We start from the raw sequence: 7,910 nt of genomic DNA, 5'->3' as shown, positions 1-7,910 counted from the left end.
TATGAATTGATATGAAATCAAACAGAGAAGCGAGGGGAACAAAATCAAACCTAAATCGATGGTATACCTGATTTATGTCCTCGAGTGATAACCACAAATAAAACTTGCATCTCGAGAGTATGAATGCCTGAATCGTTGCTTAGGAAAAAGGAATTGTCTGCTGCTTGGGGAAATCTTGGAGACTGAATCGCGTGCGATAGAGAGAGCCGGTCGTTGGGCTTGGAGGCAGTGAAATGAAACATCTACCACCATTGTTATGCCAAATGAGGTCTGTGAAGAAGAAAGACCCTCTGCTTTCTAACCCAAAATGTTGTTGGTCGCAGACAAAGGATACATAAGARAAGAAATTTTTTGGTCTTGGTGGTCGCAGAGGTAGGAGAAAGAAAAGAAGGAAACTTGAAGAAGAAACCGGTCCAAAATGGGTAATTTTTGGTGTTTGAAAACTATTGCATAAACAACTTGTACATTATGCATAATAATTTGTAATTAAGAGTTTTTTAAATTTGTTGCATAAAATGATGGTACTCTAAGCTTTAAAACTTGTACTTAAGATATAGGTCTAAATGCTTATTAATGTAGTATAGATATATATATATATATATATATATATATATATATTACAAAAAAGAAAAAGGTTTCTTTTCTGTATTCTTTTTTGAAGGCTAAATCTAATTGGTTCAATCACTGAGAAACTGATTTAGCCTATCATCTTATTTATATGGTTCGAATTATAGATAAACTATTATTCGAAATAAGGATTTTAATTATCTGTAATACTTTCATAATTATCTTAAATTTTAGCATAGTTATATAGATTTATAGATAATACCCTGTAATCATAATTATATTTTAACATATATTTTCATAATTATCATCTAAGAATAATTATTTCTACAATGAACTTGATTTAACTTGGGTTTCTACAAATGGAGGCAAACATATTCATTGTGTGCAACCCTGTATGCTTACATACTCAAATAGTATTCTTGTATGACACATGTCATGGGTATATAATAACATACTGTGAATCCTAGTTCTAATAAGATAACAATGAATTAAACAATCAAGAACAACAATCTAGATATCAAATCATCATGCATATTGATAAACTCTTTCAATACATGTTTCTCTCTCTAACTTCTCTCTCTAGATATCAAATCATCAGCACGTTTTAAGTTCTTACAACAATCTACCATCAACAAGCATTATTTATATGATTGACTAAATATACAAGTCAAACTACAAACTAACACAATGTTAACTATGTTGACTTTAAGCTTTGATCTTCCCATCTTCAACAATTGTCTTCATAATTCGGTGATCTCAGATGCAATAATATTTGACCTAAATAATCTCCCCCTTTGTATTCGAGATCACATTCTTCAAAACAACCCACAATCTCCCCAATGAAGAAGATCAAATTTTGTCACTCTTTGAAAGACGAATTTGAAAAACAACAGTCGCCCCTTTTTAACAAATATATTCTTCAAATCAAGATCTTCACTTTGAAACAATCTTCAAATGCTTTAGAACAGTTTTCAAACTTCAACAGTCAACAGATCTTCAACAAATCAGTTTCAGTCAACAAATAAGCTTTAGCATTTAGGCTTGAAGCTTTGACGCTACAAGTACTATGCTCAACACCTGTATATCATGATCCAAGTTTGTCAACGAACTTCTTCAAATACTTTGTCTTGTAAGCCCACCGAATCTTTAACAAATATGTCAACACGCTATCTAATAAGTTATCACATCTACAATCTTTAAACTCAATGGCTTTCAACCTTAGATTCAAAAGATTCAACCATCTCTTTCATACACTAAATCAACAAAATACCTATTAAAGAACATCTGTAATCTTCCTCTTGGCATCAACACTTGCTTCACTTGTCTTTGAATTCAATATTGTTTCTCCCAGATAACATCTTCTCTCCATGTCTTTTAACTCTTCATCTCTTTGCATAATGTGTTTGATATTATTTCTCCCCCCATGATGATTAGGAGAATCCTGAACATCAAGAATCACCAAAGACTAGAATTTCTCCCCTTATGAACAATAGATATCAGTAAACAAATATTTTTTCAGATATACTCCTTCTGTACAAATGAATGAGATTTTCTCAAACATTTTCAGTTAATCTCCCCCCCTTTAGACAAAACAAATTCTCTTCTTTAGACGATTAAAATATTCTCCCCCTTAAAAATAGATCTTTTCCAAACAAATTTCCCCTTCATGAAAAGATAATACCGTTACCGTCAATCTCTCCCCCTTGAAAACTGGGTAATCATGTAACATAGAGAAACACATTTAATAACTGTTATCTCTGCAATAGAAATAAATTCAATTGAGTGGCCTATTTTCAGAGTTGGAAATAATGACTCTCTGATAGGACTTTCATTTATCTCTGAAGTAAAGTTATAAAACTAACTTCTAAAATTGTTCTGGCATAATCACACAGATATGTAATGGGAGTCACAAAGACTCGTGAATGTGTCAAGGAAAATATTTTTATCATGATGACATGGCTCAAAATAAAATCAATGTGCATAGAATATGAAGTTCGAAGACCGGATGTGCATCTTCTTGTTTCAATATCTAAATCTTCCAAATGAAGAATAAATAGATCATATGCTAATTCTTCGTGATATATGAAACAAACACCTTTTGTAAGATACTTGAGTGACTAGATGGGGTGACACGAGTAGTCAACATTTGGTCCATGTTTGTTTTAATATTCATTTTGGAATGAGAATTAATAGATTTTGTGGCTATTTGGATAATTGTTTTCGTTTAGAAAGGACTATATTTATTTCTTTTAGTCCTATCACATTCTCACCGTTTTCTTTTAATTCACAAACACTCAATCTCTTAACATGTTACCTCAAACACTCCCTTCCAGAATATATCTAACCTAGGGATGTGTTTCATAGGTAGGTTCTTTCGGCTCTGGATTGACCATTAAACTTCTATATTCTTAGCACTCAAAAAATAGTACACATTAAGATATATTCTTTGAAGCTCAGGAAAACAATGATGTCCGAGTTCTGAAATGAATTATTCATGAGTTAAAATAATGAAGTGCGGGTTCTAAACTGAAGTGTCTATAAGATAAAAAGAAATATATAGTAGATTCTGAACTGAGGTGTTCAGAAGCTAAACATGAAAATATATGTTTAGAATTGTTAAAGAAAGAAATTCAAATGCTAAACAAAATGACTCATTATGCTCACTGTTTACAACAAATATTCAATGATCATAAAATTTAATTGTTAATATAAATAAGAATTGAATCATTGATATGAAATGACGCACAATGAAAACAATTAAGATTTCAAACGAGTGTATTTCCACTGAAAATTTCAGTGAATATATGAGACATGGAAATAACTAAGTCAAAATTATATAACATATGGTAATTCAATGATTGATTTAAAATCATAATAGAAACAAACACAAGTAATTTTATTGGATTGAAATATCATGGTTGTTGAAAGATCTTGGTACCTAACATTTAATGGGTCCTTGGAGGCTAGCTTTTGCTTTGAAGCTATGAGTCTGGAAATTAGGAATACTATAAGTACCAAACCATTTGTTCACATACCTTTGATTTACAAAAGCATTCGTTCCACAAGTTGAATACCCCGAATTTTCTTGGCTCAGACTGGTTAGCTTATTGATAGACTTGACAAAACAAGGGAAATCAGTCTTGGATACAAATGATCTTGTATCAACTATAGAAGATTTATATGGCTTGTTTCCATCACAATCCTCTGTAGTTGATTTCTTCCTCCAAACCATTTTAACTTTCTAAAATTGATTACCTAAACCAGCAACAGAATCATTGTGAAACTGATTAGAATTATGAGTCTAATATCTTGAAAAAATATTTGATTTGGAGTATCTATTAAAATAACTGTTTGATTTGACACTTGTAGAATAGTTATTCTTACAAAAACTGCTTAGAGAGAATGGATCAATTTTATGAATTGAACTTGAAGAAATTTTATAAGAGAAAACAGAATAAGTGTTAGTTGAATCATTATATAGCGAAAGAACAGTAGTATCGGGACTAAGCTGTCCAGAGATGTCAACCTCGACTGTATTCTCTAAAACTATCTGCTTAGTTTTGAAAATTATCTATTCAAGTTCTTTGATTTTGTCAGATAAAACATTTCTTTCTACATTACTTAAATCAAATTTTGTTTGAAATTGAGATCTTATTTTCTGCCCAGTCACAAGATCTGTTTCTAAGACAGATAATTTCTTTGAAAGCTTAACAATCTCATTCTCAAAAACTTTCTTCTCATCTTCAAAATAAATTTCTAACTTTTTCCTTTTATCTGATATTTTTATGAATAATCCAACACCCTTCTTCATGAACACTTTCTTTTCACTTTAAACACTTATCTTTCATTTTCCAAAGATTTCTGAAGATTAGAAAGTTGCTTAGTGAACACCAAACTTTTCTTTTCAAACTCTTTTCTTTCCATCTCAAACTTGCTTCTTTCCAACATAACAATCTTTTCAAAATCTGAAACTTGTTTAGAAAGCTTGACTGTAGTCATCTCAAAAGATTTAATTTTGCTTTCAAAACCATTTCCCTATTTCTCAAAGTCCTTTCTTTTAGTATCTAGAACCTTTTTAAGTTCAGAAATTTTCTTTGAAAACTCAACGTTATTTGTTCCAAGTTCAGAACCATTGATCTTCTCAAACTCATAAATCCTTTTCTTAAGTTCAAAAATTTTATGTATCAAATCAACTTTTTTCTTAATACTTTCAGTCTTATATCTCAAACTATTAGGATTCCTTAAAAATGTAGATAATTGCTCTTACAAAAACTCCTTTTCTTCAACAAGTCTTTTTTATCCTTTTGTAAACCTTTTGTCCAACTTAAATTTTGAGCATTTTCAATATTGATTTGTAAGAGCAGATAATAATTGTCTTTAAATCTTTTCTCCAAAATATAATTATGTTCTTTGAGCTCTAGATTCTCTTTCTCCAAAATGCAAGTCATCTTGAAATAATCTTGTAAAAATAAAAGAACACCAAATCAGTTCTTTAATATGCCAAAAATATGAACACTTGTTACCTGACCAAATGATCGTTGATCAAAATGATTATCAGAAGATTTTGAAAAACTTTGATAGCTAGTCAAACCAAAATGTACAGTGTCCCCTTATTTTGACTTAGAACGGGGGTCCCGCTACTCAGTTAGCGGGTGGGGTCAAGGGGCAACGCCCTTGCGGAGTCTTAGGGCAGCGCCCGGTGAATTGTTTAAAAAAACATTTGTGTAGCACAACACTTTTATATTGCACACAACTTGCTATGAACAGTAACTTATCGCACGAGTCTTGTGCGATAAACCAAACTATCGCAGGATGCTCTGTATGAACAATAACTATATCACAGAAGCTTGATGCGATATACTCATTTATTGCAGATAGCTATGCGATAAACTCAAACAATTGCATATAGCTATGGTGAACCCAAATTATCATAGATAGTATCATGCAATATATGCAAGTATCGCAACTTTGATGTGAGATATACTCAAGTATCGTAGGCAGTGTCGTGCTATACTCAAGTATCGCAACTATGTTATGTGATATACACAACTATTGCATCCTTCTGTGCGATAGATATTGTTAAACCCCATAATTCATAAAGTGAAAAAGTAATGAAAACAGTAAGTGATGAAGAACCAGAAGACCGATGAAGACATCAAGGCAGAATTGGCTAAGTCTGGAGAACAACCAGAGGGCCGATGGACAACCAGGGATGTGATGGAAAGAGCATCCTCATCGCCCCTCTGGTCAACAACACTTAGAGAATTCGTCAGCAATTCATCCAGAGGCATACGATGAAGATTTAAAGATAAGGATGATTCATCATACCATGGAAGACAGCTGGAGATGACAAGTCGACAGCTACACTTCAAGTTTATCTTAATATTAAAGCTTATCAACATTATATGTTAATAGAAAATTAGCTAAAAGGTCTCATTAGATAGTTATGTTCTAATTAGCTTACTAGTATAAATAGGTGATTAGGCCTATTTTACTAAATGTCTCTTTTAAGTTTTTTTTTCTTATCAATAAAGTGAAACCTTTGACGCTCAAGACTGTTCTTTATTGTTTATAATTCATTCTTGAGTGTTCATCACTTTCTCCATTAAAACACTATAATTATTCTTAACTAAAAATATAAATATAGAAATACCATAACTAACAGAAATAACACGAATAAATAAATTATATTTGACTTACGAAGTCCCAGTATTTATTACCAGTCAGAATTGTGTAGAGGGAGATCACGGCGAGACGAGCCGTTTGGACAGTTCCAACAAGATTTCATTCTTGAACAACTTGGACAAAAAGAAACGAAGTGGCTTAGGCAAAATTTTTGAAATGATACCCTTATTTCCATGGACAGAATTTTAGCAACTCCAATCGATTATTTTCCATGAGATGGGAAATGAAAACTATTTCTCCATTAAAACACTATAATTATTCTTAACTAGATTATTAGTGTTATTGAGAGATCTGGGATCAACAATTGGTATAAGAGCTAATTGATTGATTTTCCCAATCAAAACGATCAACTAAAAATCTCTCAATTTTTTTTCTCTCTTCAAAACGTTAAATCTTTCTGTTCAAAAATTTTCAATGGCCAACTGGAATTCTGCATATAGTGTTGGCTCCCTCACCAAGCCTCCAACTCTTCAACGAGAATAATACCCACAATGGAAGATCAGAATGGTGAATTTCTTGGAAGGAATGGACATGAACCTCTTACGATCTGTAATGGAGGGTCCTTACATTCCACAAACTCTTGTCCCAAGAGTTCCAGGAACAAACACCACAGCTGAAATTCCTGCCTACTATATGCCCAAGGATGAGAAGAATTGGGATGAAGACGACATAGAAAGGGTAGAGACAGACAAGAAGGCCAAACGATTGATAATCATGRCCATAYMCAATGAAATCTTCCAATCCCTCGATGCATGTTCCACAGCCAAGGAACTATGGGATGAACTGGCAAGCCAACAGGAAGGAGGAGCAAAAACAAAGAAAAATCATAGAGCACAATGTCTCAATGAATACACAAATTTCAAGGCCCTTCCTGATGAACCGATACAAAAGACATACGATCGTTTCAACACATTGATCAATCAATGTCGTCGAAACGATATCTCTAGAACTAAGGAATAAAACAATGTTTTATTCCTAAAAAGTCTTGGCGATGAATGGACTCAGTTGTCTATGTCCCTTCAAGCAAACCAGGACCTAGACGGCTGGTCACTTCATGATCTGTATGGAACGCTTGCAACACAAGAGAACGACATAATGAAGAAGAAGGTATCCATCGGTGGACCTCTCGCTCTTGCTGCCGATGAAAAGGAAATATCAAGGACCCCTACCAGAGAACACAAGAAGAAAGGCAAGAAAACATTGGTGGTAGAATCAGAATATGAAGAAGAAACTTCTGAATCAGATGATGAAATTAAAGCTTTTGCCAAATGTTTGGCCTTGATTACAAAGCAGTTCCAGAAAAAGTTCATCAAGAAACCCTATGAACGAAAAGAGTTCAAGAGGGAAAGGTACCAGTCATCCTATGAAAGGAAGCCATCCAAATTTCATTAGAGCGAAGATAAAAGAGATGGAAGAGAAGAGAGGGAAGAAAGAAGAGAAGACAGAAGAGACGAGAGGAAAGAGGACAGGGATGGAAGGAAAAATGACCTCCGTTGCTTCAGGTGCAGAAAACTCGGTCATTTTTCCAAAGAATGCAGAGGACGATTGGTAAAGGATGCTGACTATTACAAGGACAAATACAAGTATAATCCTAGAGAGCGAAGCCTAATGGCCGAAAAAGAAAATTGGGTGTCTGATTCTTCATCAGATGATGAAGA

Source organism: Cynara cardunculus, unplaced genomic scaffold (genome assembly GCF_001531365.2).
Source record: "Cynara cardunculus var. scolymus isolate 2C unplaced genomic scaffold, CcrdV1 Un_Scaffold_2508, whole genome shotgun sequence".
Taxonomy (NCBI): Eukaryota; Viridiplantae; Streptophyta; class Magnoliopsida; order Asterales; family Asteraceae; genus Cynara; species Cynara cardunculus.
The sequence above is the reverse complement of the archived record's forward strand: the minus strand, read 5'-3'. Positions refer to the sequence as shown.